Raw genomic sequence first — 26,694 nt, forward strand, 5'->3', positions numbered from 1 at the left:
CATAGATTTATCCACCTAAGTCATTCTAAGTAATGTTAAAACAGCGTCATTAGAGAAGAACACGCAGCAGGCAATAAATCACTGAATATCTCCAGAGGAGACACACAGAATAACACTGGTTACTGAACTGCACAAAGATGTTCGTATCACTTACTGGTAGACAAAAGGTGGTAGATTCACATGGTGGGGGGATCTCTTCCCCGCCACCCCCACCCTATCTCATTTCAAAAGAACCTTACAGTCTTTGTGTTCAAAAAAAAGTTTCCACAGAGAGAGACATCAGAGAGGCCCTACCTCAGCTGAGGATTTTCTTACTATTTCAGTTTTTCCACACAGGCAGAATCTAGTACATTCTCTGCACCTTCCACCATTGGGATTTCAGTGTGTTCATTACCCTGCGGCAGTGTCAACTGGCTGGTTCTTGCCTAGGTAACATCAACAGAAAAGTATAAGGATTCAGTAAGGTAACAGTAAGGGATAATCACATGGTCACTTGAGGGACATTAAATTTCTTCTCAGGAACAGTTAAAAAGTTTGGCTCACCTGACAACTTTTCAATAACCAAAGTCTTAAAAAAAAAAAAAAAAAACCACCCTCCCCCTCCAGAGGAAACATAGCCCCAGTAATATGGACAAATACAAAGCTCCCCCATTAAAATACACTTTACCTGTTTCAAAAATGCACTCGTGATCTTTTGAATTGTAGCAGTAATTCTTAATGTGCTGTTTGACAGCTGCCATGGCCTTGCCAAGGGTGGTTCCATGTCGGTGGTGAGTGAAGTGATTATTGTATCTGCAGTCAGCTAGACACTGCAGTGTGGAAATCTGGGAGATGAAAGGCACCATATAAATATACAATATTATTACTGCTGTTACTATTATTTCACTGGCCTTTTGCCTCACTTTCTGGTTGAGCAAGAGAATATGAGTATTCGTGAATGTCCCCAACCCTACATTTAGTCAAGCCTCGTCTTTAGCACTGTGGACCTGCAGATATAATTTTTTCCCATCATTTCAGTTCTCAGAGCCACAGACCATGTTTCTTTACTTGGTATTAACTTCAAAGTATTTTTCCTTTTAAAATACAAGTCAATGTTATTTGTTAAATGACTGTTTTGAACTTGAATCCAATATTTTTAGTTTAAAAAAAAAAAAAAAAGTTTTGTTTTGTTTTTTAACTGGAAGGAATCCAAACTATCCATGGCTTTTATAACCCAACTTCCTTATGAGTCAGGACATTTATTGCCAGAAAAATATTATTTTAACTTTATTAGTGCTATATAGTAGTGACATCTAGTGGCTTTCATTAGTGTCACGATGAGCGAGGGAGAGAGATGACTGGCAAGAGTTGTGGGAACAGATTCAGTGCAGGTTATTATGCCATTGTTGAGAGTCAATGGAATTTGGATGAGCTCTTCTAAGACATCAATAGAGTTTGCTAAATTATAAAATTCTAATCATGTAATGAAATTAAACTCTAAGATCCAAGCCGAAATATTGCATTGTTTGCACCAGAGAGCTGCTTCCTTCACCATGAACTAAAGAAACAATATTCTCTGAATTCTAAACCTAAGCTCAGTACAAGGCAATTTACTGGCAGTGTAACCTAAATATTATGGGTAAAGCCCAGTTCCTTTTGAAAGAAGCAGGAGCTGTGCCACAGTTTTCCATAAAGCAAGATCATGTCTTAAACATTATTGTTTCGCAGCTGAAACTCCTTCTCAGGCCTTCAGCCAGGACACACTTTCATGCAGACTTAATTTTATGCTCAGAAATACCAAAATATACCAAAAAAGGTTAAGATTTGGCCTTTTAGTCACATAATTCAGTCAGTGCAGTGGCAGAGGCTGCTCACAAGGCTCCTGAAGTAACATTGGCACGAGAGTTTGGTAGAAATGTAATACTTCCATAGCTGGCATGAAAGTTTATCATTAGCTTGATAGCTTCAGATCATGTTTTGTTAATTGTGGAATATCATTAACATTACAACCAGCTCCCTTTCTTCCTCAGAGGAAGCTTGCCCACAAAATTTTGTTGGGCACAAAATTTGCCAGATTTTCTTCAAAGACAAAATATATTATACTGGTAAAGTTTGAAGAACAATGTTCAACTGGTTTTAGGGCTTTAGGTTATTAAACTTTACTCTGGTTTCAAACTTTACCATGGATCTTCCATTTCTTCCTGTTCCTTCAGCTTAGAAAGTTTTTATCATTTAGTCAGACTTTCCATGTAGAAGTCCCATTCAATGACAACAACAACAACAAAACTGTAACTGAGGAAAAGCTATTAATAATTGCTTTGTTTAGTTGTGGACTTTGTGTCTATGTACAGGAAAGCAGATGAAATATTGAATACCTTATTTTTTATAAGCATAATACCCTGTGCTGGCTGCAGCTTAGATAAACCACGGGATCATCATTCCATAAGGACAGAACTCTTGTGCTAGCTTTGCTGAGAAAGCCTGTGTTATGCAACGGTTGTGTTAAGGCTCTGCAGGTGTGTGCCTGGGTGTGTATGTGTATGCATGTGTTTTATTATGAAAGGATTTACTTTTCCATGTGCAGCAGAGACAGCACCCCAGAGGAAGTCATAGCTGGGAAGTATCTAATATAATATTTGCATTGAGTCTGCAGTTTGCATCAGTGCCAGCGTTGTTGCTCTGCTCTCCCTCCTCAGGATTATTAGGGGGGTTGTAACATTAAATATAATGACCGCCTTTGAAGTTTATACTTAAGAACTGAGACGTTTTTTCCATGTTGGCAGTTAAGTTGCAGCCTTCTTCCACGGATGCCAGGCCAAGGAAACAAACGGTCAGCTCCACATCTGCCTGAAGCACCTCCACAGAGTCAACCCCCTGCTTGCACCGTGGATGAAGCCTCCATCCCAGATTTCACTTACTACTTGGCCTCACTTCCATCATGCTCACAGAGTCAAGGTCAGACCGAGGGGCATCCTACAGTGCTCCTCAGCAACCCCCCATCAGGATGACAACCCCAGGGCCACAGCCGATGCTGGCTGCAGGAACTGGACTGCTGCTGCCCACAAGGCAGCATTCCCCACATGCTGGAAAGTGGTGAGTCAGAGCAGCGGCTTGAGGGAGACTTCAAATACTTCATCAGGTCTGGCAGAAATATTTATACACCTGCATTTTCAAATATGCTCTACTTTCTCACTTTATAAATACAGGGGATCCAGTTGAACACTTGGTCTAACAGAGCCAACGTGCCCCTTTTATTTGATGAGCCAGCTGTTTTTCTGGCCTGTTTGTATAAACATATTTGTGTGTTGATTTTGCAGTTCATTGGGAAAAAGAAACAGATGACAGGTCATATGTGCATTTTTGTTATGTATATAACTACCACTTAGAAAATTCCCTTCAGTCCATTTACTTGTTTACTCTGCATGAAGGGAAGCAGCGCATAAAACACTTCAGAGAAGGCATGGAAGGTGGACCACTAATGCTTTTTCTATGAACAGGCAAAGTCAGTCAGTTCATACAGGTGAGATGCTGGAGCAGGTCTGTTTACAGATCACCATAGGCTACAATATCATGGGGTATCAGTCCACACCTAGGACAACTGCTCTAGCCTGGACAGTAGGCTCATGCTCACAGATTCATTCCTTTGGTTTTGGCTTCCACACCTGCATTTCCATGTGTGGACTGGTGCTGGCATTGAAGGTTCACAATGGGATTTTCAAGGATCTGAGATAGCCCCCTGTGGCAGTAGGACACAACAGCTGGCTGCTTTGTAGGTTGCTTCAACTGTCTCCTCCTACATGGGTAAATGAGACAAAAACCTACCCACCTATCTCTGGCATTGCACATAGGTGGACAAAATACACGGGCTTGTGCGCCTCCCTACATGGAGGCTCGTCAGGAGCTAATGCAATATGACAATCTCAACCAGCTCATAAAATTATAACGGGATGTCAAGGAATTCATTGCCAAGTCTGAAAAAGAAAAAACATTTCAATATCCTATTATGGTCTCTCTACAGTCCTACAACCTGCTGAGAACTAGGCTTTAAAATGCTGTACTAGCCACTCCCTGTGAACTTTGACTTCTATTTGGAGGCATTGTTGGTTTTTTATTATTATTATTTTTATTCAGCTATAAATAAGCTGAATTATGGGCCTTTTTGAGGGGGATGTGCATCTGGAACATTACATGGAAAACCTCAGGTTAATGCTCTGACAGTTTGTCTAGGCAATAAAAGGTAATTGCATGTAACACCACAAAAGTTGTGCAATCCCCCACATAAGGAACTTTGCTTCACACAAATCATTGGAATTAGACAAGGGATAGGATATGCTCCCTGGAAGTGCCAGATTTCATCTTGCCAGTTTTATTCTCTAACCTTACCTTAAGAATGCATTTATAATTTAATGTTTTGCTCTATTTCAATGTGTCTTTGGAGCCAAACTGGAGAAGCTAAAGCACTGTAAAATGGTTTGTCCAGGTAAACATTCACATTTCACCAGCCGCTTAAAATAGTCACAATATATTTTCACAGCTATCTTCCCCCTCCATTTCATCAGAACTCCATGCTTTGTGCAGATTAAATTTTAAAGATCTTATTTTCTGTGCTTGATTTTATTATCTGATTTCACAGCCAAGCCAAAAGGGAGAAGACAAGTTAACAAAGAAAGCCCATTTCCCAAAAGAAAGGCTTCTATTCTTGATAACATCAGATGTAACAACAGCAATGGATGTGTATAAACCAACATTATAAAGCACTGGAGAAGACTAGCCAAAACAATATTGGTAAGTTATCATATTTCATTTGAAGTAAAAATAATGCTTTCTGCTTCCTTTGGAATTTTACAAAATATTTTGTTTCCACGCAAGATTTTGAAACAAACATTTGAAAGCTCCCAAGGGGACATGCTGCAAGGACAGCACACCTATCTAACATACCTAAAGTCATGTGCTCATTACATGTAAGTAAAGGGTTTCTCACTAGGGATGAGGGAGACATGTTTGGTCTATATAAATGCTAGGAATTCCTTACACGCGTGATAAGCAAATAGGGACTCTTTCATTCTCTTTGTCAGAAAGACAACCCTAGTTGGACTGGCACCAAAAATAAGCGAGGAGAACAACCTACTTAATCAACAGTTGAGCCAGGTGGCTGAATATATGCGAGAGAAATGATTTCCAAATTGTGTGCCAAGCTCATGTTCTCTGCAGTGGGGCCCCATTTTATGCTGGGAAAGAGTTAGGACTCTGAACCACAGTGTCATGGGATGCTTTGGGCAGAGAATCGACTGCTGTTGGCTGGAGGTGCTGAGAGACAGTGCTGATCATGCTGTAGCTCTGAAAATAGATCTGCACCTGTTATTAGCGTCAGCATTGCCATCAAAATCCCATCCAAGGGTGTAAATAACTTACAAATAAGAGATTTTGAAAATAGACTCCACTCTTCTTCCCTATCAAGGGAACGACCCAGACAAGCAGTCCAAATCTTTCTGACTACTTAAAAGTCAAGACAGAGCCTTACAAGCGTTAGAAAGAAGGAAGCCTAAAACAAACCCCCGCACAATTAAGAACTGTGCAATGAAAGTGTGCAACAAACTACTCCAGATATCATTTAAAATGTGATCAAAGGCTGAAGTATTGACTCGAACATACCTGAAGAAATACCAGGCCAATTAAATGAACTTGCATGTGCCGATTTCTCTGCTCCTCTGTTTCCTTGCTCTACCTTGCACACTGGTTCCAGGCTTGCCAAAGCAAAGTGCCTCTTACTGTCTTCCTGTTGTACCTGCCGCCAAGGATCACCGTTGCAGTTGCATGGAGCTTTTATTCTGTGAGTGACAACGTAAGATGGTAATAGAAAATAACATAACTAAAAATATCAACACCAGCTAATCATTTTTAAGATATTTATTCTGGGGTATGACTTGAACTGCTTGAAACTCAGTAGCTGGATTGCAAAGTGGTTCTGCAACACCTCCAAATTCGTCTTCACACACTGTGATTTCAAAACGTCATACCAAGTTTTTCCAAAATCTTTTCCCATTAGTTTAAAATGGGGACCAAAAAGTCTACTACAGGAGGCAGAGGGTCTTTACCCACAGAGAAAGTTGGAAGATATGCATTTGGAATAGGTTCTTTTTGAAGGTGCTCACAAACTAGTTACAAGCAATAGATTCAGAGATGCAGCTAAGAGAGCTGTGTAATGAACAGGTATGCACGTAAGTAATAAAAATTGATTATACAGGGAATATAAACACAAAAAGAGCAATAGCAACTTCAGTTGTAAATGTCTTTCCCAGTTTTACTCAGCCATAGGCTTGAGGTCACTGCATCACATGCTTTACATAGTTTTTCATACTGTATGTACAAGAAACACTTCAGTTCACACTACTCTCCGCCTTGCACCCAAATTTTCCTGTTTGACAAGACAGTTTGCTTTCTCCAAGCTCATCCGAAGTAGAGCATGCACCAGCCTGTAAGTGACCTGGACAAGCAGAGGGTCTCAGATGAGAAGAGTTCTCATGCCGTCACCCCATGTAACAACATACATTTCCTAACGGTAGGGGTTTATTATTGGCAATCACGCTGAATTTGTGCTGGCCTCTCCTCAAAGATGGAGAATTAAGGCCACTGAGTTGGCACTGGTGACAGTGATGGAGATTACCTCAGAATAAGCTAAAATAAGCCTGAGGGCCGTGTCCCCAGTTACCTTCAACTGATGGCCCTGCTGGTCATATGAATGCTGACGCTCTTCTCACACCACACCGCAGCGCTGGCTGAGCAAAAAGGACACACGTCCAGTCCACTAAGTTCTTCCACACAAAAAAATATTGATTTTCCTTAAAAAGGAGTATCATCTGGAACACTGCTCTATCACTGCAGTAACTGAGAAGGAGCATGGCCCGGCATATTTGGATTGTGTCACATTGGACAAGTTAAAAACTCAGCAATGGGCTCTGGAATTGCCAAAATGTCACAGAGGTAGTGGAAGAAGTAAAAGTCTCGCCAGCTCTTGCATGAATGTGTGTTGGCTCTAGCATTCATGCTGGACGTCTTTATGTGGCAACTTGAATTTCCTTATTTCATTGCTCTTGTTTCAGTTATCCGGTCATGGAGTGGAAAAGTAAAACAAAACAAAAGCACCCAATGTACATGATTAATCACTCACTCTGCATAACTCACAGTAAATAGCCAAAGGCTAGTCACGGCAAATAATTCACCAGCACTCTGCAAGCTGAAATACATTTGTATGGAGCGTTCAGCCAGTTCTGACTAGCTGCCTCTTAGAAATGGGTACTTGCAAGAAACGCACCAACAGAAAAAAATTTGGTATTTATTCCTGGCATCTTTATCCATTCCCTTATTTGCCTAACGCAGCAGAATGTGGTGAGGGTGAAGCAGAACGTACAAACAAATCATTATATGCTCACCAGAAAACCAACTGGGTACAAGGGACACATTCAACCTGCAAAGATGCTCAAATCTATTGACTTGTGGGATTCAGACCTCTGAACAACTACAAGTGGGGCACAATTTTCAAAAGCTTTGCTTAAAGCCAGCCCCTGCACACTGCTCAGATTTTGAAAAGCATGTGAGAGCAAACATAGAACCCTTTTGACAATCCAACCTGGTCCCTAAATGAGGGCTGAACTGTTGGAAATCACTATTCAAAGCTAAAATCCTGGCTTCAGCCCTGCTATTGTCTCATAGTGGTCATCAGATGCAGGAGAAAAATGAAACCTTGAGGGCGAAAGATCTTATCCAAGATCATCAGTAGAAAGGTCTTGTTTTCTAAATGGGCTCCCCTCCCAGTATACCCCAAGTGGCACGTGGCCTGAAACACAGATGGATCAGCACCAGCACTTATACAGCTGTAAATAGATCATATATAATGGTGTTTCATTTTGTATTCCCAGCTTGCCAACAGATATTAGGCCATGTGTCTGGTCGTGAGAGAGAGAACTTAAGCCCTGCAATAATAGCTACAAAATTTTCCTTTGTATACGGCTGTGGAAGAAGGGCCCCTAAGCAAGATCAAGGACCTTTTGTGGCTGAATGAAATGATTCATGTAAAGTCGTGAACAAGCAGATGAGTATCTGAACTGAACCAGAACCATCATCTCCGAGAGTGGGGAGGCTACCCACAGCCCATACTCACTCTTGCTGCTCAGAAACTCTGCCCCTGCTCCAGCTCTTCCTCGTGATTGGCAAGTTTACCTCACCCTTCGATTGCCATCTGAATTTCTGTTATGATAGAGTTTATATCTAACAAAGCCAGGCTTTCTCTTGTGAAAAGTTTCCAGAGAACACACAGAACTCCAAAACACTATTGCTGACACAAGTCCGATTTCAGGTTAACAGCAGAGAATAAAAACAACAACAACAAAAAAAGACACGGAAAGAGAAAAGGATAAGGACGCTCTGCTCCGAGTCTGCTCTGCCACCTCTCTTAGGCATCACTCCTCAAGAAAATGGGCTGCTTTAAGGTTTACTACCAAATACAACCTCTGTATTTTCTTTTCCTCTTGCATCCATGCAAAGCAACTATGCACCCCAAAAGAACCACAGCAAACAAGCAAAGCAAACAGTTCGGGCAGGTTTTATTTGCACTTCCTCGATGGTATTTGTCATGGTGACAAAATGTCACTGAGCAGCCCAGGGCACTTTGTTCACACGTTTACATGCTGAGGCTGTGTTAAACGGGACCCCCATCACATCCAAAGCACAACATTTCTAGTGCAAAATGCCTGGAGGCTTACTATTTTTCCCAGGAATTACACAAAGCACAAAGTGTGAATAAGCAGGAGGAACAGTATAGAAGAGGCAAGCCCAGCACAAGCAAGAAGTTCATATTTAAGGACTAAAACTGCAAATAGCCATATTTTGGGACTGCATCCATCCTAGCAAATACACTGAGAGCAACATTCAAAAGGGCATCTAGTCTATTTTCTTGCCCAGTAATGGGACCGAGAGATTTTCTGCTACAGAAATAATTCCCCTGCTCCCTCTGTCCTGGAACACCTGTCCGCTCACCATCTTCCAAAGTAAGCTCATGCAAAAACATGGAAAAACTGATCAAGTACAAAGCATTATAAGGAGGGAATGTGAGCAAGTACATGCTTGCACATAACATTAGCTCAGGCACCTGGTAACCCCGTGCCTGTGACAGTCCATTTCTGCAGCAAACCAGACCCTGTAAATATGGCTTTGATGGAAAGGTGAATTCATTCTTCAGCATTGCTATTTGCCTTGCTGGTCATGCAGGGCTAATTCTGGTATTCTTTCATTGTTGCTCTTGCCCTGAATATAGGATTTTTTCTCAACTCTGTTCCAATTTTCTTTCCTAACCCTGTCAAGACAACCAGCACAGGCATTTATGGCCTTTCCGTTCTCTGAAATGTGATCTTTAGCAAAGCAAAGTTTGACCTCTCTTGCCTCTCAGGCCAGTATAGCTCTCTCTTTAGACATCACTAGCAGTGGGCACACAGTAGCTTTTTCACAGAGCAGTAAGGATGCTGCTGAATGAAAAGAAAACATTTTTGCAAGGCAAACAATGCAGCCCTCCCCCTCAAACCTGCACCTTTACCACATTTCCAGATGGATTTCTAGGTGTGACCCAAAATCAGAGCTGGGAGGAAGTGAGGACCAGTGCATCTCCAGCAAGCAAGGGACTCAAACTATAGCTCAGGGTCTCTCACACAGACTTTTTTTTTTCTCCTCCCCCAAAAGAAATAAATACACGGGTACCTCAGTACCAGGATTTGCCCTGGCACTCTGCTTAACCACATGCTTGCCTAAAAAATCCCACAGGAACACAACTACTTCCACACTGATCCTTTTCCAAGTCCTGCTCATAATTAAACTCTCTAGCATAAGATCATCATCTCCTAAGGTCCTTTCCCAGTCTCCTACTCCAGCAACAATCCCCATAACTTTGGCAAATATATGAAATAGTGCAGCTAAACTAGCTACTTGGCAGCCGCATGCTGCTGTCTCTTGCTCCTTGAGTTGGTTCATATTTCCACCAAGCCTTTCCCATACTTGGGAAGATGCTGAGCAGCACACTGCCCTGTCTTCTCCAGTTCTCTCCCAGACCCAGACAATTTACTTTTCCTCAGCTTTACTAGAAAATTTAAGATTTTGTGGTGTGTTGAGGATGGGATCAGGAAGCACACCTGAGTGTCACCATCTCCTTCCTCACAGTGCCTGCCTAGACTAGACTCTCCTGACCACTTTTCACTTGTGTTTGGGCATTTCATTTGTGAATCTGTGAAGTTTTGTTGGTTTTTGACACCAGCAGTATGAAGAAACACACCTAAAAGAATACAACATGGGGGTACATGTAGAGTGCATCCGCTTTGTTGTAAATGCAGAACTGAAATAGCCAATAACTCCAACTCCAATAACTCTAAGATGACTGCGTCTAAAGAAAAGCCTTGCTGTACACAAGGCTCGCACAGAGGTTAAAGCAGTACACTGATCTGGCCACGGACTTTCTGCAAGACGTAAACTACCTTTTCTCCTCCGTGCTACGGCTCCTTAGCAACGGACAGGGACAGTACCTCCTCTCTTGCATCCTTTTTTGGCCTCACCTGTTTAGAAAAATGTGGTCTTTCGGGTGAGCATACATAGCATTTGTTCCATTTTCTAGATACCACAAATTAATTCTTCCTAAGGTAAAAGATTTGAGTCCACAGCTTTGCTCAGACAGATCAGAAAACTCAAGCTAAAAGGCTGGAACGAACTCACCGACTGAAGCTATGTAAACCAGCATGTCAAGACAGCAGGAAGTCTTGGGAGGGTGGTAAAACTATTTTTTTCCCCAAACAAAACATTTTTATTAATTTGATAACCACCAACATTTTGACATCAGCTAGAACTCCAATCTAGATAATGGGAAATGGCAGCTTTCTGTTAAAAGCTTTTTTTTATTACTTTTTATATATAACAACATTCAAATAGTTTGGAAGCAGTTGTTCCATTTCTGATGGAGAGCTTCACCTATAAGCAGCATACACTGGTATGTGTTTTTAAAAATATTTCCATATGCTAAAGGAATGCAAATGGTTGCCAAAGAAAGTGGCTGTTACAGCAGCAGGCTGGGGCTGTTTTTTAAAGGAAAAACTGCTGCAGAAACGAGGTATCCACAGAGGTGCACTAAAGCAACACTAACTGCAGTGACCTTGAGATGACCTAGACCTCCTCATATTACAAAAATGAAAAGGGAGTTAGAAAATCTGAGGCCAATTAGACGCTTTTTTTTCCTGGAGACATGATGAAATTTCCTGAAACAAAAACTTTAGCAAATTCTATAAAATACTTCTAGCTTTGGTGGAAAAATAAATTATTGCCTTTTTATCTCCTCATTCCTGAGGCACAGAACTGGCCCACTTCTGTTTGTGCAGATGGATTGGAGGGAAAACACCCAGAGAAGGGCCAAGTGGTGAGATTCTTGGCACGAGCAACTAAGTGTGAAGTTATTCTCAGGGCTGCCTATTTGTTATTGCAGCAGGAATCATTAAGATTATATGGAAAGATATTGTCTGGGAAAAAGTGTGAAGTAAGGATTATGTGTCCTGAAACGCAATTAGCGAGCAAAGCATTGTCTGTCCTGGACAGGACCTCTCTGGAGCAGCAATGGGGAGGAAGCAGCATGCAGGTGGCTCCCAGGACACGCAGATTTACTCCTCAAGCACATCCATGGAGCAGGCCTAGAAGCAGGAGCCATCGCAGCTCTGAAGAAGGTTGTCTCTTCGCTGCCCTCCGGTGCTTCATATTTGTTTGTATCTATCTCAGCGGATGCTCATTGATAAAATGCAGTTTCCAGGGAGTTCAATGCCCCATGTTTTGTGGGCAATCACTCCTATCACTGTTGGTGAGCAGAAGCAGATCCTGGAGGAGAGTCTGGTGTACAGACGCTTCCTCTCATCACAGCCAAGCAGAGGTGGGTGATGGCTCGGCCTCCTGTTGCTAAGTCCCACACCTGGTGAAGGCTCACAGTGTGGGACAGCCTTTCTCCCCACAGAAGAAACTACTGTTAGTAGGGAAAGGCACAACTCTGCCTGGCCTGCACAGGCTGCTGCCCGCAGTGCCTGGACACTGAGGCAATGGCCACATGGCTGGGAAGAGACCTCCCTCCAGCAGAGCTGTGCTTTGGGCTCACAGCTGAAGTTAGTTCAACTGTTCAGAGGGCATCTCCTCCCTAGGGAGGCAGATTGGCAGGGCCAGGAGTGCTGGTTCAACTCCACGCAGCCCAGAGCACAAGCTCTGATGCAGAGTTCAAGGACAACACTGTCATATCTGTCACCACTTCCCAGCACCATCATCCCTGCTAACACCAAGGCTGGAGTAGCTTTCTGCACCCTTCCCTTGCTAAGCACAACAGCTCATTTGCTGAGGACAAAATAGCCCTCAACAGCACAGTGTGGGTCTTGCACCTTGCTGTCCATGTAGCTAGAGCTGAGACGCAGCTTCTGAAATAAAGTTCCCAGTAAAGGACAGGTGCCATGAAGACCGTGAACCCCACGCTCTCAAAGCCACTCTCCACTTTCTGTATGGGTAAAGCCACAAGAGCAGCGGGGTGGTCTGCATGGGTGTCCATTGCTGCCTTCATCCAGGGGGTGCTGAGTGAGGTCCACATTGGTATTGCTAAAAAAAAGTCCAGGTCTAGGACTGTGACCAGAGGGGCTACAAAGAGGGACAGGAACACTCCTTGCATGGGTTTCATGCCAAGAAGCACCAGTTTGGGAATTAGGGAGTACAAATGGGCCTTGGCAGATCTCACCTAGACCACACAGCAAGACCATGCCCATCTACACCTGCACCACTCTACACAACTGAGGGTCCACATGCAAAAACAGTCATTTTGTATCTCACCCAAATTGGAAGTAGAGGTTTGGGGCAACAGCACTCTGGCCACTTCCCTACATCTCTCTTCCTCAGTCAGCACGATCTCATTCAAGAGGGAAATGTTTGCGTTTCAGTCCAAATGCTGGTGGTTTGGACTTTTCCTTTCACAGCTTGAGTCTCGTGGCATTTGCTGTAAACTGTGACAGGGGCTTGCATGCTAGCCAGGAGCATGTGTGGAAATTAACGGATGCCTACAAGCACTGGGAAGGGACCAGCAGAATGTCTTTGCGTATCACTTGCCAAACCAGTCTGGGGGATTTGGAGTCAATGGTGTGTAGGGCTAATACTCCAAACGTCTTTTCTCAATCAATTCCCCCATGCTACCTCTAAAGAGCTACCGAACCACAAACATACTGCAGAGGGAACAGTGCAGACATGCAAAACTAGTCAGAGACATCATGTTTGGACCTGCAAGATCATCGGGTTCATCTGCTGGTGAGAAGCTTCATCGTGCTGATACCAAAAATCCCCCAAACAGGAACCTGCATTCCTCTGACACGAGAGGACTTCCTTGCCAGAAGGGCTGCTTCAGGTTCAGAGCAGCAACTATTGGTAGGAAAAATGATGCAGGTATAGAGGATGGTCAAACTCCAAACCTTTCCAGATGCAGCTGCAACTAAATACTATTCCCTCAGTGCTGGCGGTGCTCAGATGAAGCAGTATTAGCTAATTATTAAAGACGACAAAAAGCAGCCCTTTTTAATGTCTAATCAGGTACATCCAAATACGTTGTGCAGAGATGCATAAAATCTATTGAGAGTTCTGTGGGATTTCTCTTTGGTTCAGTTGTAATTTTGACTTATTAAATTACTATTTAGAATATTTTTTAAATGAAAATGTTTTAAGGACTAAATAGCAGTAGGACTTTATAGCAGTGTTCTTTCCTGGTTTGTATGCCATTAACAACTAACTTGCATCCAGTTTCAGTAACAAAGCATAGCACAAACAGTTGTAAAGTATCCAGGGAAAAGCTGGAGCTTGGAAAAATCAACGAATGCTCCAAGGCCACCCCACTGCAAGGCAGTGGCTGCAGGAACATGAGGTCCGATGCTACCCAGGGCCGCAATAAAACCTGCCACTGACACAAAGCACAGCAGTTCCCTCAGCAGGCTGGGCCTGGATCACAAGAAAACCCCATCAGGCTGCAACAGAGCAACCAAAATGCACCTTTAGCATTCCCAAGGGATGAGTCAGTGGGGTTTTAAACTTCACTGATGACTGCAGCCTGTTTCAACAGCGCTCTGAGCGACGCAGCTTGTGTCTGGCATGTGGCACAGCACACACACAGGAGGGCCGCGCTCCTGCAGGCCAGGCCTAGCCTAGCATTTTTAGAGGAAGCACTGTTGGAGGTGGGGAGAAGAGTTATCTTCACCAGAGTTATTCTTTGCATTATACCTGGAGTAGTGACCACAACACCCCCCTGCTCCTGGTGCTGGGCATCCCCCGGCTCTCGGGGCAGCGCAGGGGAAGACCCGCGGCCTGCAGGGCCGTGCTTTACCCACGCTGTCAGGAGTTCCACGCCACCAGCGACGCTGCGTGCTTAACTCAGGCTGGAAGCTTTTGGCTGTCAGAAACCCGTAGTCCAGACCGCTACACACCTTAAAAATAAGGACTAGCACCTTGATCTTGATCCAATGGGATGTTGTGGTTGGTGCTGTAAAAATACAGATGCTGAGGGCATGGATCTGGACTCACTCTCCTGGAGAAGTGCTGAGAACTCAATCCTGTAACGTGCTTTCCGCATTAACCAGAGGGCTCCCATGGGAAACCAGCCTCTCTCAGGACTAGGCTTGAAGGTGCACGAAGGCACTGGCTCCACTTATTCCAGGATTTCCTTCCAGATGAAGGATTTAAATTCCGAAATCTCTTTTCAGCTTTTTTTTTAAATACACGATGATTTCAACAACTATATTAGAGAAACATATTTCCCAGAAGTTCCTGCATATCCTTAGCAACAGATTAATTACAAAGATATTAAAAAAAAAACAAATAAAGAAAAAAAAAAAAAGACTATTTTGAATTCTTTTGTGACCTTTTTCCCCCTATTACTCTTCACCTGCAGGAAACGAGTGAGCATGGCTGGTAGTACAGGAAGGCCCAGGCAGTGACCACTGGAGCATCTTCCAGTGGATGCAGGTAAAACAGGGCCCAGACCAACATCATGTGGCACACATGGAGCCTTACCTGGAGAAGGCAAAATAACATCCCAGAAATCCCAGGGGCAGCTTGATAGGGAGTAACTGCTGCAAGGGTTCACTCTGCTAAGAGCTAGAGACAGAGAACAAGCCTTGTGGCTGCTTGCCACAGCACTCCCCTAAGAAATTGCATAACAACACTGACAGCCATGTGGAACTTCTAAAACAGTCTGTTCTGTCATTTAAAATAGCACAAATGTTCACAGCAGCTTCTTTCCCACTTCTTTTGAGCATCAGCTTGCTTATTTGAAAGACAAACAAGTACACAAGCCCGTGAAACCCTAAGGAGACTCAATTACTCTAGCCCTTTTTCTTTTTTCTAATCATGAACACATCCTTCAAAAACATTCCCGTTTGCAAGTTTTCATAAACTGGCACAAAGAACTGTTCAGATTCCCAAACTGCAGCGGCCACATCTTACCACCGCAAGCCTGGGGAAGGCAGCTGCCAGTCACGGCTGGGACCTGCAAATCTCCTGCTACTGTTCAAAACAGAGCTGCTCAGAGCCCAGCAAAACCTTGAGACTGAGGAGTACCCACTGGAGACCTCGGCTTGGGACTGACCACCACATTACAACCGTAACTGAGAAAAATCCAGGGCACTTGGATGAGAGCATTGCTATAGCAGCACCTCAAGTGCCTCAGCTAAGTGCTTGCTTTCCAGAGATGCCTTAGAGAAGTTTATCAAATTAAAACAAAGGATCCAAGACAAAAGAGTTCAAATAATTGAACATAAAGAAGGTAAATCTCATGGCAGGAGGTGAGAGAACCCTGAAAAACATGTGACATAGAATGGCAGTGTGGTAAACAAACCAATGCAACCCTGCAAAGACAAAGACAAAACTTCATGGGCTTGAACTTCTTCCCATCTCTCTCCTCAAAAGCACTTGTGTTACTGCCCCCAGCACAGGTTAAAGCACGGGGAGCCAAGTCTGTTCCTGCTGACAACTCCCACAGGGACGCTGCCCACCACATCGTGTGCTCGGGGCAGCCCCAGCAGCCGGCCTGACTGCCCAGGGCTTTGTCCACGGCAGATCAGCAGCACACTGCACAGGGCTGGGGCACGCTGCAGCCAGGCACAATGCTCCTCGTTCTTGTTCATCAAATTTGGTTCTAAGCAAGACTTTAGCATTAGCCCCAGCTCAGGGATAATCCCATATCCCCAGCACTGAATTCCCACCCTGCTGCACCCCCAGCTCTGCAAAGCAGAGGCATGGGATAACCGTGCTGCTGCTCAGCCACTCCTGCTGGGAGGTGCCACTGGCTCCTCAGGAGGCTCTGCATCAGGTCAGAGGCTTTGCTGGAGGGATGCATTGACTCCCCAGCAGCCTTTGCTACCAGCATGGCTCTGTGGGCACTCTGTGATCTCCTCCAACCAAAACTGCAAGCACCATCTCTTCACCCATTGCCCTCCCAGCCCTCCCTGCCAGCAAAGCTAAAGCCCCAGGTCTCCAGCCCAGCTGCCCCCCAACATGGAAGTCTGTCTCAGTGGAAGACATACAGAAAAAAAGTGAACTTCTCTTCCGAGTATGTGTTTGGAAATTAAAACATAAAACCTTCAAACGATTGCTTCAAAGGAAAAAATGAGGAAAAGAAAACAGAAGATTTTAGACTGTGGAAAAAAAAAGTAGTCAAGAGATACAAACGCATCTTACTTTATTTGCACTGTGTCGTGCCAAGGAAAAGATGAAAATGCAATTCTTTAAATTGTTCAGACAAAGAAAGCTGTTTCTACTTCAGACTAAGACCTATCTGCAGATTAAAAAAAAAGGGCCACCCAGTCGGGGCCGACTTACCACACTGGCTAGCAGGAGGCTTGGGTGCAGCTTTTGGTGCTTGGCAGAGCGGCGGCCTCGTGTGCACTCCCAGAGGAAAGGGAAGTCGCTCACTTCAGTCATCCCTGCACCGACACATTTTGCACAAGCGTGCTGGAGCTGAGCAACGTCCGCCTGTGCGGCAGATCCATAAAAACATGGTGGGAACATTTTACAGCTTGTTCTCCGTGTCAAGAGGCAAAACATCTCCCAGGAGCAGGAGCTCGCTCCCATCCATCTTCTTCCTCCTGCTGGCACACACAACCCCTGTGATTTGTGGAGCCTTTCCAGCAAGTACCTAGAATAAACCTCCAAAAATATATATCCCTCTTGCTTCTCCAGAAGGGAAGATTGCTGTTTCCTATCCTCCTGGAGGCTTTTGCCTTGTGGAAGCAGCTGCTTGCATTGCAGCTGCCTCCTGTGGGCAGTGTAAAGGCAGAGCCAACAGCACCCACCTCTTCTGCCCAGGTGAGGTGGTGGGTGCCAAGCATGGGGATGCCCCACTCCGTGCTGTGGCCACTACAGTGGCAGAGCCACGCTGCTGTCCCCAGCAGGCCATGGAAGAGTTTGGCCAGGTAATTTTGCTCTTTGAAGGGGTGAGAGGGATCTGGTAAGGAGGTAGCAGTTGGCTGGTAGCAAAGGCATGGCGTAGGCACAGGCAGCAACAAAAGGGACAGGCTCTTGGAAAAGAGGCAGGAAACCTCTCACTGTGCAGACAGGAAAAAGGGCAGGGTAAGAGGCTCCTGGATGCAATTAACAGGAGCCCCATGCAGCTGCTGGAAACACCCACATTTGGGAACCAGCTAAAATCATCACCAGACACAGGTCTGGACCACAGGTCCCAGTCCCCTGTAGCCTCCTAAGCCCTCAGTGCACATCTTTTGTGCCAGTGCTCAGCTCCAGCCTTCCCATTGCCAACCCAAGGCCGCTTCAGGTCTACCTTAGCAGCCACATCCACGTCTTGCCTGTCGTGGAGGGGTTGGGGTGAAACAAAGCCTCACCCCCAGCAGCTCCGGTGCGTGGGCCTTGGCAGGCAGCGGCCGTGGGCTGCCCCCTCCCCAGCACCACCACTGCCCTGAGCCACCCCTCGCCTCCGCACCCCAGCAATGGTTTCCGTCTGATGCCCAGAACAATTCTGAACATTTCCCTCAAATAACACACAAATGGCAGATCTAAGATTCCCCTCTAGGAGCTGGGCCATGTTAAACTGCAATTTTTGGAGGACAAACACCGCCAGCCCTCGCTGCGTTCCCTGCTGGGATTTCAGCACCACAGCCTCCTGCTCTTCGGTAGGTTTGGCATTACTCATTTTTAATCTATCCCATTTTCTGTTCTCTGTGAAGAAGAATGGAACATCCAACCCTTCTCACAGGGGTGTAAGCTCATTTCCGAGCCTGCAGCCAGGGGAAGAGCCTCCCGAGCTGCACGAACCCAGCAGCTCCTCAGGAGGGAGGTTTCCCAGCCCATTCCCTCAGACAAACTGTGTCCCTCCCGGGCCCTGAGCTGCTGGTGGACAGACACCAAGAGCGCCGCAGGTCCCTGGGGAAGGGGCTGCCAGAAGGCACCATCTCTTGCACTGGGAGGACCTTGGGAAAAGAGAACCCTGGGGAGCAGGGCCTCCGTACAGCCGGGCCTCCGTACAGCCGGGGTCTGGGAAGGCAATTCTTCATAATGGGAGCACCCCCCACCCCACCCGCCTTTTATTGCTGAGTGACACCTCAAGGCACGGGAGATCCCTTTGGTGGGTTTCGGTCAAGTGCCCTGCTGAAGCCCCCTCCCTCGCCCACCCCCGGCTGCTGGCTCTGGGGGTTGGAGGCAGTTCTGTGCCAGCACTGCTCAGCCGTAGGCACAACCCTGGTGTGGTACCAACGCTGGCCTAGCTCCAAGCACAGAGCCCGGTGCTGTGTGTGCCCCCCAGGCAGCCCCCCTACCCCTGCCAGGTGGCTCCAGCAGCCCTGCAGCACCCCCCAGCCAGGGGCATTGCAGCAGGGGCTGGGCCTGCCCTTGGTGCGCACACAGCTGGCTCACAGCACCGAGCCTCCACCGTCACAAACAGGGTGCTGTGAAACCCAAAAAACCTTCAGGTCAGCCTCCAGCTTGGAACCTGTCTCACTCAAGCAGCAAGGAGGACGTAAGCACCCAATGCTCCCTTCCCTAAATCCAGGGCCAGTCAGGGTGACCCCCTGCAACCTCCCCCCAGGCTCTGCCTGTGCACCCGAGCAACTGCCTGGACACACACAGACCCCTGGGCTTTGAAAGTTGCAGCTCCTCAACCCAGAGGGTGGGCTTAAACCAGCAAAACTCAATGTGAGAACTCAAAAATAGGAACAAATGAGAAAACAGCCACTGAAGCCCTGCCTGGGAAGAACATTTCACCCACACAGAGGGCTCCAAAGGAAGCTCCCCTCTGCACACCAAAGGAAATCTGCTCTAAGCAAATCATTTTGCTCTTACTTCCAGCCCAGGGAGCAAGCAGGCTCATCCCTGCTCCCTGAAACTGCAGAGGGATAAGATCTGGTAATTCTTTTGACCTAGGAAGGTTTTGTAATGCTTCCCGCACACGTTTGCACACTTAGCTGTACAACTTTGGGAAGAAATGCAAAAAAAAACATTCCAGGTGCTTCCTTAATTCAGTCCACAAGAGATAGACCCTTCCAAAAGGGTCATTTGTAAGAGGACAAGTACTTCCAGGGTCAGCTCACTGCTGATAACCACTTCCTGCTCTGTTACAAGTAGCATTTTTGCAGCTATCACCCTGCACTATATCCGCTGACCTGCTGTAGTATAAAAGCTACAGAAATGGCACTGAGACAACATGAAATAAAATATCTTGAGAAGGGAGAAGAGAGACCCCCCCCAGAGCTGGTGGGCCACGCTGAACACCACCAGGTCCCATCGCTCAGCCAGGCTGTGAGCACCAGGCAGTAAGGGGGACAGCGAGGTGCAGAGCTTGGCAGTTAACCTTGGAGGCAATCCTCAGCTTTAACAATATTTTTAGGAAAACCTTTGGTTAGCAAAACTTCCTTACGACAGCTGAGGACAAGGTCATACCTGTGGTAAGCAGGCAGCTTAAGGAGCTGTTCATCCATACATATCCCAAAAGATTCGTTCCAGAGGCACGTGCTATTTACCCTCCAGCTTACACGTCAGGAACTGGAGAGGCTCCAGGGACAGGCCTGTTAGTCAAACCAGCCCCTTTTCCTTCCCGGAGCCTGACTAAAAGCTCCCAGCTCCAGACTAGCAAAGAGGTTTGGTGCCTGCCCAGTATTTGCTGCAGGACGGTGCTGGGCAGCCTCCACCCCTGATCCAGCAAAGTGCGAGCACCTGAAACTTGTTAGCTGTAATTGCTGCCATCCCCCATAGGTGATGACCCACAGCAGGAAATCTGGCACAATCAGGCTGTGCAGAAATACAACCACAGTCATGCAGGACAGGAAAGCAAGGTGTTCCTTGGCATCCAAGCGCTCTCCGCACACGCTGTTCCCTTCCAGTTATTCTATCTGTGCAAGTTTCCCCCCTGGGTAACCACCACCCTCCTTCCCCAAGTCCAGGCAGCTCACGCTCCACACTTGGATCTTTTGCATCTCACAGCTGCTCGGAAAAAAAAAAAAAAAAAAGCTTCTGGAAATGGTGAGAAGCAGAGGTAAATGAAGAGCAGACATCTGTGAAGGAAAAACAACAACAACAACAACAACACTGCAGCAGAGAGTCAGCAAAGTCAAGCAGAAAACAGAAGCCTGGAGCGCTCAGCTCTGTACCTGCCAAGGAGAAAGCTCTGGGCTGGACAGTTTATAGTATCAGGCTCAAACATCTCTTGCTCAGCCCAAAAACACTGCTCACTCTCCCACCACATTCTTGAACCAGGCTTTCCACTGATTAATTAGACTAAAGTGCATTTGTACCCAATGAAGCACATCAGCATGGCTCTGACCATGAAAGCCAGCCCAGGCTGAGCTGGATCTCTTTAACAGGAGCCTTTTCTGCAGCAGTAAGTTGGTTGTGAAGCTGCTATCTCACAGTGACAACAGAGGAAACGCCCAGGGCGACCTTCCTGCACGCACCGACATGCAACAGCAGCCACAAGCAGCCACCTCATGGCAGCAGGGGGTTACCAGAGGCAGGGGATCCACTGACAACTCTTGCCATAAAGTCAAAACAGCACAGCCCACTGAAGCCTTTCTTCAGATAAGACTTTTAAAAGACTCACACAAGTTATCTGTAGTTACCTGTCAAGCACTTGCTTCTCCAATCCTCTTCACAAACTATGCTCGGGGTTTGCTGAGTCAAGCAAACCCACTGCTGCTCAGAAGAAATGAAGCACAAATTAGGGCACAGCTGGCTAACTTACAGGGTAAGAACACAGCTGCCCCCACAAACACAGGGCACCGAAGGACATTACACACACACCCATTGCCTCACTTCTAAGCACAAACCTTTCCATCACCTGGTTACAGCAATCAGCAGCCTGGGGTCCCTCATCCCCTGGGAGCATCGAGTCACAGCACGCAGCAAAACCATCTGCTGGTGTAAGGTGATCAGACAACGAGCAGGGTAAAACCCAGCTCTCCTGCATATTTAACAGCCACAGCTCCCTCAGACCTTGAAATCTGAGAACACAAAATAGCCTCCTCTTAACCGTGCCCAGATGGCCCCAGGTTCGCTCCACTCACCTGGTGCTCGCAGGCTGGTTGGCAGCAGCACAGCTGCGTCATGCCCATCGCGCACCCCACGCAGCTTTGGGCAAGAGACAGAAGGCAAAAGGGGGGCCCAAACTCTGAGAGGATGAGCATGAGCACCCAGCAGAGGAGCCTCAACTTCACTCCAAAGCTCTCCAGTTGGAATTAACAGAGACTGTTACGAACAGTAAGAATACAGCTTGAAGAAAAAATGAAGATCTGAAGCCCACCCAGGCGAGATAGATTTTAAGTTCGATCTCAAAGTTTCTACTCCAGATTTTCACATGGCTCGTATGGATAACGATATTCACAAAGACATTCACACGGGCTTTAAATAGTTCGATGAGGCTTCACTTTTTACAATGCACTTCTAGCAGAAAAATACATGAAGATTTCACTTGCTTTCCTCTCGATGAAGTGCAGCTAGTCTGAACAAAAGGGAAGTTTCTTTGAAATTATCCAGTGTCAGATTAGGCCAAGAAGAACAGAAGTAATCTACAGAGGGGAATTTTGAATACTGAATTTGCCGATACTTAGCCAGAACTTGCTTCATATTCTTAGCAGTGTTTATAGTACCTTTACAGACATTTCAGGTGAGCACATCCAACTTCCACCTCACCAAAAACACCACTTCCAACAGAAGATCACTGCTGAGCCCCACGGTAGGCACACACAGCACCAGGTACCAAAGGTGCCCAAAGCCACAACAGTTTAACACAAAGCGTGCCTGTGAACGCGTTTGGCCACCACACCGCCCTCATTCCTGTACCTTGACAAACCAGCAAGATCCCGGCCAGACCCCTCATGCTAACGGGACGAGGCAGCGCCACAAGATCTGCACGATAAATCACTTCTGGTCGGCCTGCTCCAAACTGAACTGTCAGACCTCATTAACCAAGCAGCAGTAACGATGATTTCTCAAATTCTTTAAAAGCAAAGCTTGCTCACAAATAAAACTGACAGAAGACCAAAAATGTACGGCCTTTTTTGTTACTGATGTGATGCCACAGAACACACCAGTGGTTTTTTTATTGTGGTTGTCTAACATAAGATCCTTGAAGGACTTACGCACCCCAGTCACTGCAAAAGAAAACCCAAGAAAAGCAGTTTTTCTTAAGACACAGCTAGCATCAGAAGACCCTTTATCTGCACAGGGCTCAGGGCACGAATTGCTTTAGCAGCCCAGGAAATAGGTAATACTTTAAGAAGTCTACCTGCATTCTTGATAAAATAACAACTCTTGCGATGTTTCTGCTGATGCACGGAACAGAAGCGCTGCAGAGCAAAGCACAGAAGTTTCTCCGAGATCGGTGAACTAGCACAGCGCAGTTTTTCACCGTGCCCATACATGAACTAATGCATGATACCACCATTTAGATGACGTTACTGATCCATTTATTTGACAAATTAAGTTCAAACTTTTTTTTATTAAGCACATTCCACGGTACAAAGCTTTAGATCATGAACGATATCTGTACAATTTAACAGTTTCAATAAGCTGTTCATACACCAACTTTCCAAACAGATAATTGGCAAACATAATTACAAGTTAGAATTAGACTATCCCAGTGCTTTGAAACATTAATATAGCAGTAATGTACAGTTGCTCATTTATGTTAGCAAAACAAAAGTCCAGAGTGCAGCCAGGATCACTACCATTAATCCCAGGAGTCAAGTTCCTTGGGTGCCAATCACAAAAGTCCACTGCTATGTTACACAAAGCACAAAGAAGTTTAGACCGCATGTTCAAATACCATTATCTCCCAAGGAAAAACAGGAATTTAAGTCTTACACATGCATTTAAAAAAGGACTCCATTTTTCAGAAACAAATACCTTTTTCTTCAGGGCTGCGACAGGTTTTCTTTTTAAACAGTTTAATATTAAAGCTATTAGATGAGAAGGGTAAAGTAAGACACTTTCACAAACTACTGTCAAGCTTACCAAAAAGTGATCTTATGGACGCTTAGGAGCGTGTTTTTAACCTTCTGTATTCATCACATTCGGTCATCTTGATGAAATAAATATTGTTGTAGTAACACGTAAATGGGAGCTAAGTTTAACTTAAACACTGATCCCAACACCTCTCTCAATGTGAAGGGTGAAGAGGAAAAACCTTGAGTTGCACTTCTGTAACGTTTCAGTAATGTCTTGATGAATGCTTTCTCTGAACTTGTCTGACACAAACGCTGCATCTAACCATGGCTGTTCTGCTGGTAAGCTCAGGATCGATCCCTTGGCCATCTGACATCCCTCAGCCTTTCTGATTGTAAAAGGGAAAAATTCAAACCCAAGAAAGTGCTGCCAGAGGACAAAAATACACGACATACAATGATCAAAGGAATGACAATACATTTCTGTGCCAACACACATCTTCCCCAGGAAAACAGGAGTATTTCACGCCGAGTTTGACCAAAGCATTAAGGAAAAGCCACCAACAGGCGCAGTCACACATGGCTAATGGAGATAAAATATTCAAATGCGCATTTGTCCATGTCTTACTCTGACATAAGAAAAATGCAGTAGCGTTCATACGACCACATAAATTAGAGGGGAGACTATGACAATGTAAGAAACTACCGAGGTTTCCAAATCAAAGCATGCTAACAAAGAGAAACCATGACCAGGACGTCGCAGTATGGTTACAGCTGGTGGCCACAGGAAGGAGAACTAGCATGGTAATCAGAACATTGACCTGAAGGGACCTCCGCTCCACCGTAAGGAAGTGTTACAAATCAAACATAAATAAATTTAACTTTGGCCCATGGCACCTTCTCCATTGAGCAGACCAACTAATGCTAAAGAAGGACATCAGCAGGCAGTCGTGAGAACCTACTGGTGTTAAAAGAAAGACATCCGTAAATACTGCGGCACAAAATTAAGATACAGAACATAAATTAAACATTTTTTTAATTTTTAAAAAGTTTAGAAATTACATTTTAAAATATGTAGTTCCCATTAAAAAAAAAATCCTAATGAATACTGAAAACCTCCTTTTGCAGAGAAAATGTCTAGGTAACTCATATTAACCCCTACAGTGCCAGTAGTTAGAACATCCTGCTGCCAAGTGCTACCACATTTTGTATTAGTGTGTAGTGTCAGGAAATCCTGACTCCTAGCACCTGGAGGTTACACTGTTATGTACATTATATCTACATGCTTATACAGTATTTGAAATGAGGCAAGCACACATGGAAAGGTTTTACTATACCAAACATTAGGAAGCATAGGACGGCTGTAGTACAGAGCACAGTTAAAAGGAAACGACAGTGCTATACAACTAGTTTAGGTAACCTAGCCTGAATTACAGGTAATTTTTAATTTAAAAGAAATTATTGGTGCAGAAACAAGTAAACTGTAATCCAAAAATATTACTGAGCAATTCAGAAATATTTCTAAGAGTCCAACGTACACTCCTATCAAACAAAACAGGCTCTGAATCTGTCATGAGATTAAAGTCTAAAGGACAATGGTGACTTTGAAAGCAAAGCTCTGTACATTCTGGGTATGTGTTTGGCACCCAAATTTCATTGGAGAATGTTTTTTTCTTTAAAGTCAGACAAAAGTGCAAAGCAATATAAATTAGGCCAAGTCCTTTCTTGACTTCTGATTTATTTCTGAAAAACAAGCCATCTGAGTTCAGGTTCTACGGACAATTTACATGTGAAGCTTTGGATTTCTCATTGCAGGGAAGGATAGGCTTCTGAAATTCATCTACTCCAAGTCAGTGAATTTGTGGTAAATTCAAAGACGACCACTGAGCAGGAACGATTAAGAAATTTAGATATAGATTTGTGCTGCTTTGCATCTACACAGCATCTAGAACCAATTCTGACTTTAGATGTCGATCAACATCTTCAGGCATGTAGTAGCCAAAATCCAGTAGTTCAAGACTGTGAAACCCTGAAAAAGACAAAAGACAAGCTGAACTGGCAGAACACAAGTGTCCAAAAGCAACATTTGGAGACATCTGGAGAAGGTTAGGCACATACCACCACTGGTACATCAGGCTGAAACTACAGGAACAAAATACCTGCAGGGAGCACACCGCTTACCGTGACACGTTCAGGGGGCACTCGCCTTTAAATAGTTCATTGTGCTGCAAATACTTCCCTCAAAGACAGACACCTCCCCGGGACACTGCCCTCATAACTGAATTCAGAGCATATTCTGCAAAAAGCAAGATTCTCAACAGCCCACGTTCTTGAGTAGGAGGTCCCTTCTGGTTGGCACTTTCCTTACGCGTCTGGTTGGGGATCAGCAGGTGAGCCATCCGCTAACCTTGCTCAGTGCCACCCACTTCACTGAAACAGCGGCCTCCAGCAGCTGAACTGTCTCCTCCTCCGTGCTGCAGAGGAGCATGGTTTGCACTGATACAAAGTTCAGTTCTTCCCATACGCAGGATTTTAAGACAACAAAGTCAAGCAGTGTTACGTTTTGTTTACGTTGTCGAGTCACGTGATTCTTACAAGCCTGGAGACCGAATTCTTAGCATAATTAAATCTGAACTTCAATTTTACTTGCCACTTTCCCAAAATCACTTTTGTGGACTACAGTGAACTACCCTGCCCTGGTACAGAAATTCCCATGAAAAGTTAAAACATCTTCAGGCGCTTCCCCCTCGACTTCCCTTCCCCCTCGCCCAAGGCCTGGTGCTTAATATAAGAATATTAGACTATCATATGGTAACAATTTTTATCATGTTACAATAAACAACAGGAATTCAACAGAAAGCAATAAAACTCTTGCAGCCAACTGCCAGGACTGTCAAAAATGATCCGCTTTGAAGAGGCATAACACTGCAAGCCTTGTAAAAAAAAAAAGCAAGGGCACAGGGCTGTTTCAAAATTCAGAAAACTATAATGTTTGAAAGAATATAAAACTGTTTCATTAAATGTCATAATGAAATATTAGCTGTTTGACCATAATTGCGTGTAGATTTATGTTTTGTGGATTCTGAATTCAGACAAACCTGTCATAAAGGGGCATCGCAGCATCTCTCCTGTATAGGAAACCATTATTAAGGGACCATCATTACCAACACCGACAGTTCCCAGGATATGAAGGCCTGCGTGTTTTCAGTTCTGCATCATGGGACAAGTCAGCCATAAGCCGTTCAAAACT

At 45.0% G+C, this 26,694-nt stretch overlaps 1 protein-coding gene and 1 long non-coding RNA gene across 7 annotated transcripts in view; both read right to left on the bottom strand.

The window, feature by feature from the left end:
• Positions 1-1,520: 1,520 nt before the first annotated feature.
• Positions 1,521-20,507, bottom strand: LOC118173644. Its single transcript, XR_004754326.1, has 4 exons — positions 19,948-20,507; positions 16,879-17,205; positions 5,632-5,807; positions 1,521-3,950 (listed from the first exon to the last, which is right to left on the bottom strand). It is a non-coding gene; the product is annotated as an uncharacterized LOC118173644 (long non-coding RNA).
• A 2,437-nt stretch (positions 20,508-22,944) lies between these two features.
• FBXW11 (F-box and WD repeat domain containing 11) overlaps positions 22,945-26,694 on the bottom strand; it is a 73,880-nt gene continuing 70,130 nt past the window's right edge. For all 6 annotated transcript variants that reach the window (XM_035338397.1, XM_035338395.1, XM_035338394.1 and 3 more), the window contains one exon: positions 22,945-25,473. The gene's annotated coding sequence lies outside the window, so the exon portion shown is untranslated. The remainder of the gene's footprint in view (positions 25,474-26,694) is intronic.

The sequence above is a fragment of the Oxyura jamaicensis genome, chromosome 13, assembly GCF_011077185.1.
Source record: "Oxyura jamaicensis isolate SHBP4307 breed ruddy duck chromosome 13, BPBGC_Ojam_1.0, whole genome shotgun sequence".
Taxonomy (NCBI): domain Eukaryota; kingdom Metazoa; phylum Chordata; class Aves; order Anseriformes; family Anatidae; genus Oxyura; species Oxyura jamaicensis.